Source organism: Pinus tabuliformis, chromosome J (assembly GCF_031772625.1).
Source record: "Pinus tabuliformis cultivar Carrire ecotype Pingquan chromosome J, CPIR1, whole genome shotgun sequence".
Classification (NCBI taxonomy): domain Eukaryota; kingdom Viridiplantae; phylum Streptophyta; class Pinopsida; order Pinales; family Pinaceae; genus Pinus; species Pinus tabuliformis.
The window spans coordinates 1,140,261,848-1,140,274,147 of NC_142295.1; the positions used below are offsets into that span (position 1 = coordinate 1,140,261,848).

At 34.6% G+C, this 12,300-nt stretch overlaps 1 pseudogene; it reads left to right on the forward strand.

Annotated features, from left to right (window-relative positions):
* The first annotated feature begins 1,821 nt into the window (after positions 1-1,821).
* On the forward strand, positions 1,822-3,072 carry LOC149231116 (protein TOPLESS-RELATED PROTEIN 2-like; annotated as a pseudogene).
* Positions 3,073-12,300: the final 9,228 nt, after the last annotated feature.

Here is a 12,300-nt window from a genome sequence, read left to right on the forward strand (position 1 = left end):
ATCATGGACACACAGATCAAGAACACTCGCCAACAGAATATCCAACTGTATCGAGTTGTCAAAGCGGGCCAACTCCTTCAGCAGGGCAAGTGGCTCACCAGGGAACAAGTTCAGCAGAAGTTTCCTCATCTCATGGAGGAGCTCAACGCAAGGGGGACCATTGCTTCCTAAGGGGGGAGGAATGATCCAGGTGGATATTGGTGGCCACCTGCCAAGTCCACTTGGACCCCCACCATTGTCTTTCTCAGCATTTTCAGTTTCCTTAATTGTAGCACAACTTACTATTTTTAGCAGTTTTTCGGGTCCTGAACTTCCGGAGCCGTTTTGAGGCCCTAAACGACGTTTTTTGGGGAATCCGGGGGCAACACGAGTCCATGGAATGGACTGGTGTTTCCCGTTCCAACAATGATAGTGCTCGGATAGATCTTTCTAATGAGCTATTGTACGCGTCAAACGGAGATCATATGCCAAAGTTACGACCCCGGGAAGTTGATGTACCAACTTACCCCCAAACGGGGCCCACAGTTTGGCGTTTCATCTCCTAGGGTTAGGTTTTGGAATGTTAAGGGTTTTTCCATTGTTTCTCAACAATAAATAGGCCTTCGAGCCTCATTGTAACACAGTTCAGAGGCATGTAGCCATCACATCTCTTCTCAGAGATAAGCTACCATCGCCCTAGCTAGTTTATTTCCATTTCTGTTTGTAAGCATATTTCAGTATTTTCCATTAATGAAATGAAGTATTATTTCTGCTGCATCTTTGTGTATATGGTTATCTCTGTAATTTGTTGCGTTCCTGTTTAAATCCGGATCATTTATAGGAATAGGATGATATGATCAATGAATTCTAACAATTTTTTGATACTCTAGACAACATGTGTGCAGAGTAGTATAGACGGCAGTCCGACTCCAGATGTTAAGAGAAGGCCTCTAGATGAGGTCACGGACAAGAGCAAGAATTGAAAATTGACTGAGATCAGTGATTCGGGTCAGTGTAGGTCTCTCAGGTTGCCTGACACAATGCATACGAGCAAGGTATGCAATCATCCTTCTATTACAGAAAACAAAACACTAAGGGTTAACATACTTTACAATTTTATGTGCTACAAATTCTGTCGATATTGATCCAAACAAGTAATGTGGTATAGCAAGTGGTAAAAATGATATACACCAATTCCGGTGTTGTTGTTTTAGCACTGACATCCAATGCTCTCCATAAGCTATGGAAATGGCCGTGGAGTGGCCGAAATCCATCGGAAAGGTGGGGTTCTTTAGTAGTTTTTGTTTGCTTCCTTTTTATTTTAGCTTGTTTTATTTATTTATGTTTGTTATACTTTTGGATACATAATTTGCTGCTGTATTTTATGTAGTAATGATTGGCAAGTAACTAAGAGTTGGTATTTTGTTCCACCAGCTAGCGGGATTGTTATGAACAATGACATTGGTGATACAAATCCAGAAGAAGTTGTTGCTTGTATAGCTTTGTCTAAGAATGATTCATATGTGATGTCTGCTTCTGGTGGCAAGGTCTCCTTATTCAATATGATGACATTTAAGGTAAAATAACCTTTTACCTAAAGATCAGTTTCATTTTAATGTTTGCGATGATATATATGATTTCAGTTTTAGTACATTTGTCTGCATAGGGTTTATTCTCTAATGTCTCACCAACTTTCAAATTATGTGGGTAATGGGGTTCAGTTCAGGATCACTCTAGAAGGTTCTTGTGTAATGTTCCTCACTATAGGCTAAGAATTCAAAGGCTCCCAATTTATCTAAATCACTGGTTTCATGGCATGCTAATTAGTGATTCATTGCAGTCATGACAACTTTCATGCCACCTCCTCCTGCAGCCACTTTTCTGGCTTTCCACCCTCAAGACAATAACATCATTGCAATTGGCATGGAGGATTCATCAATTCAAATATACAATGTTCGAGTTGATGAGGTGCTGCCTGTGAATATATCTTTGAATTTAAAATTCTTATCATTTTTCTTCATTGTGCCCTTTTACCAAAAATGACCTTTAAGTGGCATGCTCTGAACTTGCTGCAATTTTTACAGGTAAAAAGAAGCCTCAAGGGGGCACCAAAAGAAAATCACAGGCCTGGCTTTTTCACATGTTTTGAATGTGTTGGTACCTTCTGGAGCTGATGCCCAGGTATATGGTTTCTTTTATTATTATTTATAATCTGGCTTTTTCATGTGTTGATATCTTCTGCAGCTGATGCCCAGGTATATGGTTTCTTTTATTATTACTGACTCCGTGATGTTCACTTTAAAGTTTACGTAAGTTTACATAAATTTACCGAGTAGAAATGTTCATGTCCTCACAACCATGTCTTTTCACAGTTATGTCTCTGGGGCATAGATGGGTGGGACAAGCTAAAGTCAAAAGTTGTACCAGTACAGCCAGGAAGATCATCACCACCAGTGGGAAGTTGTACCAGTACAGCCAGGAAGATCATCACCACTAGTGGTGATACACGAGTACGAATACAGTTTCATAATGATTCAATTCACTTGTTGGTTGTGCATGAGAGCTAGCTTGCTATATATGATGCTTCCAAGTTGGAGCGCTTGCGCCATGTAAGTACTTGTAAGAAGTGTTGAATTCAAACGTAGACAGTTATAGAATGTCACTTACCTTCTGTATCTGTTTGGATGAGCTTGTTACATGGTTGCATTGCAGTGGTCTCCTCATGATTTGCCTATCTGCTCCTATTTCAAGTGCCATATACTCATGTAACAATGTCCTAGTTTATGCGGGCTTCTGAGCTTCTGTGATGGTGCAGTTGGAGTGTTTGATGCAGAAAGCTTGAGGCCTCTCTGTCGCATTGCTCCTGCTGCATATTTACCATTGGGAATGAACAGGTAAATGGGCTTTTTCATTCTGTCATGGTTGATACGTCTATTTTTTAGATTTGGCTTTTGTCAAGGCATATTATGATTTAATTTATTGTTTGGTTATTTATTGAGCAGTAATGCCTATCCTATAGTCGTTGCATCACATCCATCCGAACTGAATCAAATTTGCTCTTGGAATGACAGATGGAGGAGTTCATGTTATTGAGTCTTCACAGTAAGAAGGAAAATGGGGTGTTGGACCTTCCCCAGATAAAGGAAATGTCGGATCAAATCCAACATTAAGTAAACAAGGTTCGGAACCACCCTTAAGGTAGTTCAATGGAACATAAGAACAAGTTGAAGTACACTGTACTACTTTGTGTCTACCGACCGTTTGTTTACAAGAATACCATGAATAATGGTAGTGTCTTGTCAGTGAAATGCCTCACCTGTGTTCCAGTTGTTGAGGGATTCTATCAAGATTCTAATTTTCATAAGATATTGTTCAGCAACTGTAAGTGACATGTAAATGAGTATCTAGGTGTAATTCTGGTCACTATGTTTTTTCTAGGCCGTGTAAAAATTGAAATTCTGTCATTGGAGCATAATTCATGAATGTTCTTTCTGAGGGTCCATTTTTGAAACCCTTCTTTGTACCAGATGAGTTTTGCATTCAGACAAACCTGGTTTATGCGGAAGCTTTGTCAGACTCAGAAATATTTATTAATTGAATCAACATTTTTGGGTTGAATACTATTGGAGCTCAGATTGAATTAATTCAATTGAGAAAACATTACTCAACAAACTTTCTTGTTTGATGGCTATTGTTTAAACATATTATTTCTGCAATTGACTCAACGAACTTTCTTGTTTGATGACACTATTGTTTAAACATATTGATAGAGATTGATGGGATAATGCTCATATTTTTTCATTGCTGCAGCCTTTGTGTGTTCTGCAATTGACTAAACAAACTTTTTGATGATACTATTGTTTAAACATATTGATACAGATTGATGGGGTTTTGATGATACTATTGTTTAAACATATTGATACAGATTGATGGGGTAATGCTTATATTTTTTCATTGCTACAACCTTTGTGTTTTATTTGGACTTGCTGAGGGAGAGATCCTTCTGTTGGAAGTTGTATAATCACACATTTTGGATATCAACTTAATAGGAAGCTTTATTTATGCCATTTGTAGTAGCTAGAGGTTTTATGCTATTTACAAAACTTGTATGCTTATAGTTCTTGTAATTATCTATGGATGCATGAATTCTAGCTGTTTTAATAACATGGCGAGAATTTATATGAGTGGATATCTTATTGTAAATTGACTGACTGCCATTATTGTTTCATTGGGAAACAATCAGATAAGGTCATTGTTAGAATATGCAAACTAGTGAAATTTAAAAACCGTTCAAATGGAAACTTTGATACTATCGACATGTCTGGTATGGGACATTTTGATTTACTACATTGTTTCCTCTTCTCCACTTGTTAAGCCCTGCTTTATAGCATTCACAACTTTATTTCTTGGCACACTCCAAATGGAAATAATATTGAAAATTTAAAAACAGTTATAAGCCATGCTTTAAACATACACAACTTTGTTTCTTGACACACTCCAAATGGAAATAATGTCAAAGTAGTGTACTTGTGCTTAGTCACCCTACACAACTTTGTTTCTTGACACACTCCAAATGGAAATAATGTCGAAATAATGTGCTTATGCTTAGTCACTCTTTAGTGGTTGTTTTTAGAGGTTTAAACACAATATTAATTGATGAAACATTGATTACTTATTGATAGGGTTTATCAAGATTTCTTATTGCTCATGAAATTCTTTTGAATATATGGAAAAACAAAGCTAAATTGCATGGTCATGAATCAATGCTTTCAACTCATATTTAACTGACATTGATTTTCATTTCATTGGGATATTATTCATAACCCTTAGGAATGGGAAGATGGAGTGGCTTTCTGTCTTCGTTTTTCATGAAAACAAAATATCCATGCAAGTTTTTAGAATGCTAAGATTTGTGTTATTGTTATGAGTAATTTTTATCGGGCAAATTTTTTGTGAAGATAAACAAGATAGATGCTTATAGAAACTGATTTTTTTATATTTAAAATAGTTGTTTCAATTCAAGGAAAGGAAACTAGAAAAAAAAGATTTATTTCAATGCAAGGAAAGGAAGGGATTGCAAACTTAAGTGTGTACATAATGGATATAACAATGCATAATAAAAAGATAAAATCATCAATGTTTGCTTTCCTGTTATGTTGACACATTTTTCCATTGTGCAATGAATAGGTTTTACGAAATGTTTGTTTTTCTACAATATGTTTAAATGAAATATTGATCATAGAGCCCCAAGAGTTAGCTCAATCAGTCAAATCAGTGCCTCGCCAATGGGAGGTCACATGGTCAATTCTCGAAAGCTCTTGGGGTTAGGTCAATAAATAGGCCGAGGGGTGTTGATGCCCTTCAGGTGGCGTCCACTCAGTGTTAAACAACCCTGGACGTAGCGGCTACCCACTGACCTGGTTATCCGTGAACCAGAAAGTGAAAAAAAGAAATATTGATCATATATATAGAAAAATTGAGGTATGTGTAAGGTAATTATGTGAGCCTAGAGTTCTAATTACTTGCCATGAATTTCAACAATCCTGACAAATAATCACGAAAGATTCTTGAATGTGTTCTATTGGAATAACTTCTTCAAAGTATGGACATTGAAAGATATCGATAGTAAGGTAATGGCTATTAAAGCCAAGAATAATTGGAGAAAGAAGCCAAACCCATCTAGAACAAGTCACACATTAATTCAAAAGCAAAATGACAACTTATAAGTTGTCTATATTGACATGAAAAGGTTGGCCAAGGCCAACCCAAGCAAATTGACAAATCAACTGAAAAATTTAAGATGATACAAAAAAATGCAATTGCTGAGAAAATAAAGCATAAAAATAGGAACAACTAGTTCTTGCACCTAGATAAATGATTGATAAATGCATTGCGAGTACAAGTTGTTGAAGACTAGATAAATCCATAAGTCGACACTAACAAGGTTTTGCACTAGCCACTCAGATGGATCTAGTTAGTCAATAGATAAACCTAATTGCACTAGCCACTTAGATGGATCCAATTAGTCAATAGATGAACCTAATTGAGCAGTTGTTTGAGATGTCAATGCAAGTGAAGAAGACCACGATGCTAGCAATTGTCAATCTATCTATCAAATTATAATATTAATTTATTTGATTATGAACTATCTATTTCTCTACATAAATTACAAGATTTATTAGTACATAATTTTTGATCTAGTGGGCCACTACCACTACCACTTATAAAGTGACACTACCATATTGTTTCAGAAATGACTAGGTCTAAAGAAATACTTAAACACACATTGTGGTTAGAACAACACAATGCATGATAGTAACATAATACAAATTCGAGGGCCCTCAATCCACCACTTTTCATCCATCTAAAGCATAGATTGGAGGGCCCTCAACGTACTACTTGTCATCCAATGAGAGCCCAGATCCAAGGGACCTGGACAAACTACTTGTCATCCATCAAGCACCCAGATTGGAGGGACATGGGAAAGCCACTTGTCATCCATCGAGCACACAGATTGAAGGGACCTCAGTATGCCACTTGTCATCAATCAAGCTCCTAGATCAGAGGGGCCTGGGCAAGCCACTTCTCACACATCTAGTGGCTTGATCGAAGGGACCTAAGCTTGTCACTTCTCCTTCATTGAGAGCCCAAAACTGTGACCTATGAACTATGACCGATGTAACAGTTACAAGGTCACATTTTTAGATGTCATGGTTCTCTAGGTCACAATTGCAAAGGTCAAAGTTCCAAAAGCCCATTATAGAACACTGAGGAAGTATGACTCTAGCACTTGGAACTGTGACCTAGGAAACTGTGATGTCAAGAACTCTGACTTATGAATAGTGACCGATGTAACGATTTTCGAGTGCAAGAGAATCACAAAATCTGTGTTGTACCTGCCAAGAATATATGTTGTACCTACCCAAAATGTCTGTCGCACCTACTAAAAATTGCCATAAAAAGTGAATAATTGTTGGGATGGATCCAAGCTCCATATCACGTAACCCCATTGGAGTAATTAAAATGTTTATGTTCAAGCTCCAAAATTAAAAAAAAATGACTTTACAAAAAGGCATAAACCATAATACTTAAGAAAACATAGAAAATAAAAACTAATGTTTGTGGATCATGCTTATACTTCTTATGCTACAATAAAACAAGAAGAAAATATGTTGTGTATTCAAAGAGTCAATGCCACCATGCAAGTATCTAATGGAATGCATGAAATCTTCCCTTGTGTTTGGTTATGAACATAAAAAATAGACATCAAATATTGTTTGCATATGTGCTAGAACCTCCATCATTTTGTGGTTGGAGATGAATATGAAGTGGGGAAAACCTTAAAAAATATGATCACATCATGGATTGCATGCCAAATCAATTCTTTGTTGAATAAGACTATTATAAATGTGATATTTAGGAAAATAAGATAACCTTCCATCCAAAAATAAAATCAAAGCCAAATTCCATGAAATGCCTCTCCAAACATTGATTAGAGAGTCCCCATGATTTTTGCGTATTGCTACCACAAACATCATTATATAAGGTTGGAAAATTCTCCAACTCTCAAAATATGTGTATGTTATTATCCCAAACACAATTCAACCTTGAAAACATTTCCCTTTGTCATTTTTAGGTGCCCAATAAGGACCACTGTTTTAAAAATCGACTACTCTAAATTGGTCACTTGTCAAACCGACTAGTTGGGCATGCATGAGTAATGAACCAGTAGAAAAACCAGACTGGAGGACCGGTTTGTACCAGTTAGGTACCAAATCGACCAGTTAGGTACCTAATTGGTACAAACCAACCCTAATTTGTTAGTTGTCAGTTAGCTTCATAGAGAGGTATGCAAATATCTTGATTTTTGGTGTTTGTTCTAAATAAACACTGATAGATCTGGCCTTGGTTTAAGGATTTCTCATGGCTAAACAAGTATTGGGGTGTTTAATATGTTTAGATATTCTTGGATACCTTTTAAAAATAATCACTTTTTATGAAAACATTGTTTGTAGAAGTACATCTAGTTTAGAAAGTGTATATTATTTTAAGACATAACATGGTATATAAATGGACTTGAAAATCGCATGATAAGTTCATGCCTTCAAACTCTAGTGTTACTTTGATTAAAAATATAATATTTTAATGTAATATGGCTTGTTCCAGTGAGCATGAATATGTGAAGTATAAAATGGACTCTCCCCTTTTATATAACAAACTCAAAGAAATATGTGTTTCTTATTATAATTAATTATCGTGTTCAATTCTCTAGTTTAACTTATATAATGATTGTAATATCTTATTTTGTATATGTTGTATATGACTTGTTTTGTTCTGATGAGCACGAGTAAGTGGAATACAAAGGAGAGTGCTCATCATTATACAAGCATTCAATTGCAATGTTTTAATTGTTGTAATGTTTGGCATGTAATGAAGAACCTCTTATGTGAATTAAAATATGATTAAAGATGAATGATCAAGTGAGCATTAGCCCCTAAATTGCATCAATTTTATATTAGATTTTTACAATTGATTTGGGTTGCATAGTCCAAATAATATTATATTTTGCAATGGATTAGAATGTTTGTTGAATTGAGTTATCAAGTCAATATTGTCCATTATATTAATAGATTTAAATTGAAGTAGGGTTAGATAAAAATGGTCATTTCATTTCTTCAAAGGAAAATTAAAGTTAATATTTTAATTGTAAGTATGCATATTGATGTTTTGTAATCAACCTATTCAATTTATAAATGCATTTCAAAATGTCAATTCAAACTTTAATCATAAATAAAAAACTAAAATTTATTGCTAATTAAAAAATGCTTGGTTTAACCAAATGAAAAGTATTGATTAATAAGGCATTAAAATGACATTATTGAAAATAATTGTGTCAAATAGATAAATATCAAAATTATGATGTTTTGAATAGATGAATACCAAAATTATGATGTTTTGCGTATTATATGATTTTATTGTTTTTTATTTATCAAAATATTGAAACAATGAATTGTTGCATTGCAAATGTTCCATGTGCATAATTCCATTTCTTCCTACTATTGGCTTGTCCCCAAATCTATTGCCATTTATTTATTTATTTTAAATAAGTTTAGTTTTCTAATCTTGTTAACATCGTTTGTAGAAAAAACATGAAACTTTCTCTACCAATGTATTTATGGTATGACTTTGATTATTGAAAAGACCTTTTTTCCACACACATGAAATGAATTGATGAAAAATAATTTGCAGATTTTGATTTCAAACCTTCACATGAAGCGGGAACTCATTGTAGAGAAAAGAGAATTAGTTCATAAATGCAACTCGGAAGGGAACTTACTTATAATAAATGTTGATAATGTGTTAAGTGATAAATGCAACTGGGAAGGGAACTTACTTATGATAAATGTTGATAATGTGTTAAGTGATAAATAAGTAAATGTTCAAAATGTGTTAAGTGATAAAATAAAGTTTATTTATTTTTTTAAAAGAAATAATAAATGAAATATTAAATTTATAAATTGGTATTAAGATGAGATGCATAAAATAAAAATAAAAATAAAAATTATTTTTATTGTTTATTCAATTTTTTGTTTGTTTAATATTTGATAGAAAAATTTGCTCCCCACATAAATTTATATACCCAAATATATATATATAAACATAAGTTTATAAGCAAATTTATATGGGAAAAGTTCTGCTTAGAAAGAATTAATATGTTCAGGTATTCAACTTTAGTTGTGATCTCCAAAAAAAATAGTACATTGGAGAAAGTATTCAATGGAAAGCAAAGATTCTTATTGCTCAATTAAGAACTAACTTGCATCAAATTTTGTGTGAAATTAGTAAAGATCAAAAGAAACTTGGGAAGAACAGGTGTATACTTGGAAAGATTCTTAATGCTCAATTAAGAACTAACTCGCATCAACTTCTGTGTGAAATTAGTTAGTGGAAAAGATCTAAAGAAACTTGGGAAGAACAGGTGTATACTTTTTGCAGTCAAAAACATTTCAAACTTGGGAAGAACAGGTGTATACTTTTTGCATTCCGAAAAACATTTCATTTTGGAATGTGATGCTCTCAGAGACATCAAAGATAGTTACAACAATATATGTTCCATAGTATTGTCTTTTTAATAAGGGGACTATTAGAAAATTAAGTCAGCTCATCATTAATTTGAATAATAAAAAATTAAATTACAAAAAGCAAAAAAACAGAGAGACTGGTATCCTAAACCTTAAAATTTTATTCCTTATTTCATTCCTATATAATTCAATAAAAAAATTACCAACAAACTAACACAGATTCACTTGATGTCTAGGTACTTAGCTTCATACTCCAAACTTAGCATTAAAGTCTAAGTGTTAGAAGTGGATCAAAGCATTTAAAGTTGGGATCAATTGCTCTAAGATTTATGTCTGCATAGGCATGTGTTAACTTTGGAATACAAAGTGTTTTTAATTTCTAAATGGGATTTTGCGTCTGTGTTTTTAATAAAGGTTTTCTGGTGAATTTTCTCATAGAGAAATCGTTCAAGTAAAATAAAGATATGCCAGAAGACGTGTTAATACTTCGAGAATGGGTTTTTGGAGCAAATAGCCTCCCAAACAAACTACTGTGGATGGAGAAATGTGGCTCAGAAGCCAAGTTTGGCATATTAGTGTTTTAGGCTGCAGTTAGAGAAAGCTCAGAGTAAAAAATTTGTAACAAAAATGCAATCAAGAAGAGTTTGAAGATTGAAGATCTCTGCCACGCCTTCTGCAGGCTTAGGCTTCTAAATGGACTGTGGAGTTTTCCTGGAGCCATGGAAAAGTAAATATCGAAGCCAATCTCCCCGGACCCCACCAGCAAAGCCATACCTGGGAGGAACAGGGGCTCCCAGCATTGCAGTGATGTGCAGAACTGAATGATAGTTGCTGAGAATCAATTTCATAGTCGCTGGTAATCAATTTCACTCCCGCAGCTACTATCCAATTATGTCCAGAACCGGATCATAGTTGCAGTCAAATTTGGGGATTATAATGGTAGCAAAGTGTTAATGTCTTGTCACAGTAGAGAACTGATCTTCGCAATAGAGGCAAACGAAAGCTACACTGGGAACATACAACCCCTGCCCGTACGGCTCGCACAGGAATTTTCTGCGGCGCTTCCGGCTGCCAGAAAATATGGCAGAAAATTTCCCGCAGGAGCGCTCAATTTCTGTGACTGAAATGCCCTAAACATGGTTGCTGCAGCAATAAGGCGGAAAAGGACTGAAGATGAGTGGAAGCCTGCTTTGACCCTCATGAGAAATGCAGATCCTTCCTTCCGAGCCAGTAACAGCACCATCGATGCCGAGCTACCTGATCATATTGCGCTGGGTTTCGTGAAGATGCAGAGATTCCTATGGAGCCGTCGGTAGAAACGCGGAGTGCACAAAATTTGGTACGCTATCTGCTTATAAACTTAACGCCTTATTGGGTTATCTGCTCACAAGCTTATCAGTTTATATGCGTATCCGGCTATAAGTTAATAATCTGATAGTTTATTTGTTTATAAGCTGAAGAGTTTATGATATTATAAGTACGTGGACTTATCTGTCTATAACTAGATCTCCGTATCAATTTAAAAGTAGATAAGCTTATCAGGCTATAAGCATCATATTATATGCCGATAGAATTATCATATTATAAGCTGATAAGCATATTATATCATAAGCACAGAAGCTTATCATCTCATACGCACGAGCTTATCATATTATAAGCCCTTGAGCTTATCATTTTATATGCAGATAAGCTTATCAGTTTATAACCAGATAAGCCTATAACCTTATAAGACTTATGGCTTATCAAAAATAAAAGTACCGGAGCTTATCGCTTTATAACTAGATAAGCTTATAATTTTATAAGCAGATAGGCTTATCAGTTTATAACCAGATGAGCCTATAACCTTATAAGAAGTTTGGCTTATCAAAAATATAAGTACCAAGGTTATCGCTTTATAAGTAGATAAGCTTATCATTTTATAAGCAGATAAGCTTATTAATTTATAAGCAGTTGAGCTTATTAATTTATAAGCAGATAAGCTTATCATTTTATAAGCAGATAAAGTTATAATCTTATAAGCAGAGATCCGTATCAGTTTGTAAGCTATCATATTATATGTAATAAGCTTATCAATTTATAACCGATAACTTATCTGTTTATAAATAGTTCTACTTATAATTTTATAATCACTGTGTCTTATCTGCTTATGAGATATCAGCCTATAAACCACTGCACTTATCACTTTATAACCTGCCAAACTTATCAGTTTATAAACCATCAAATTATAAGCAGATAAACC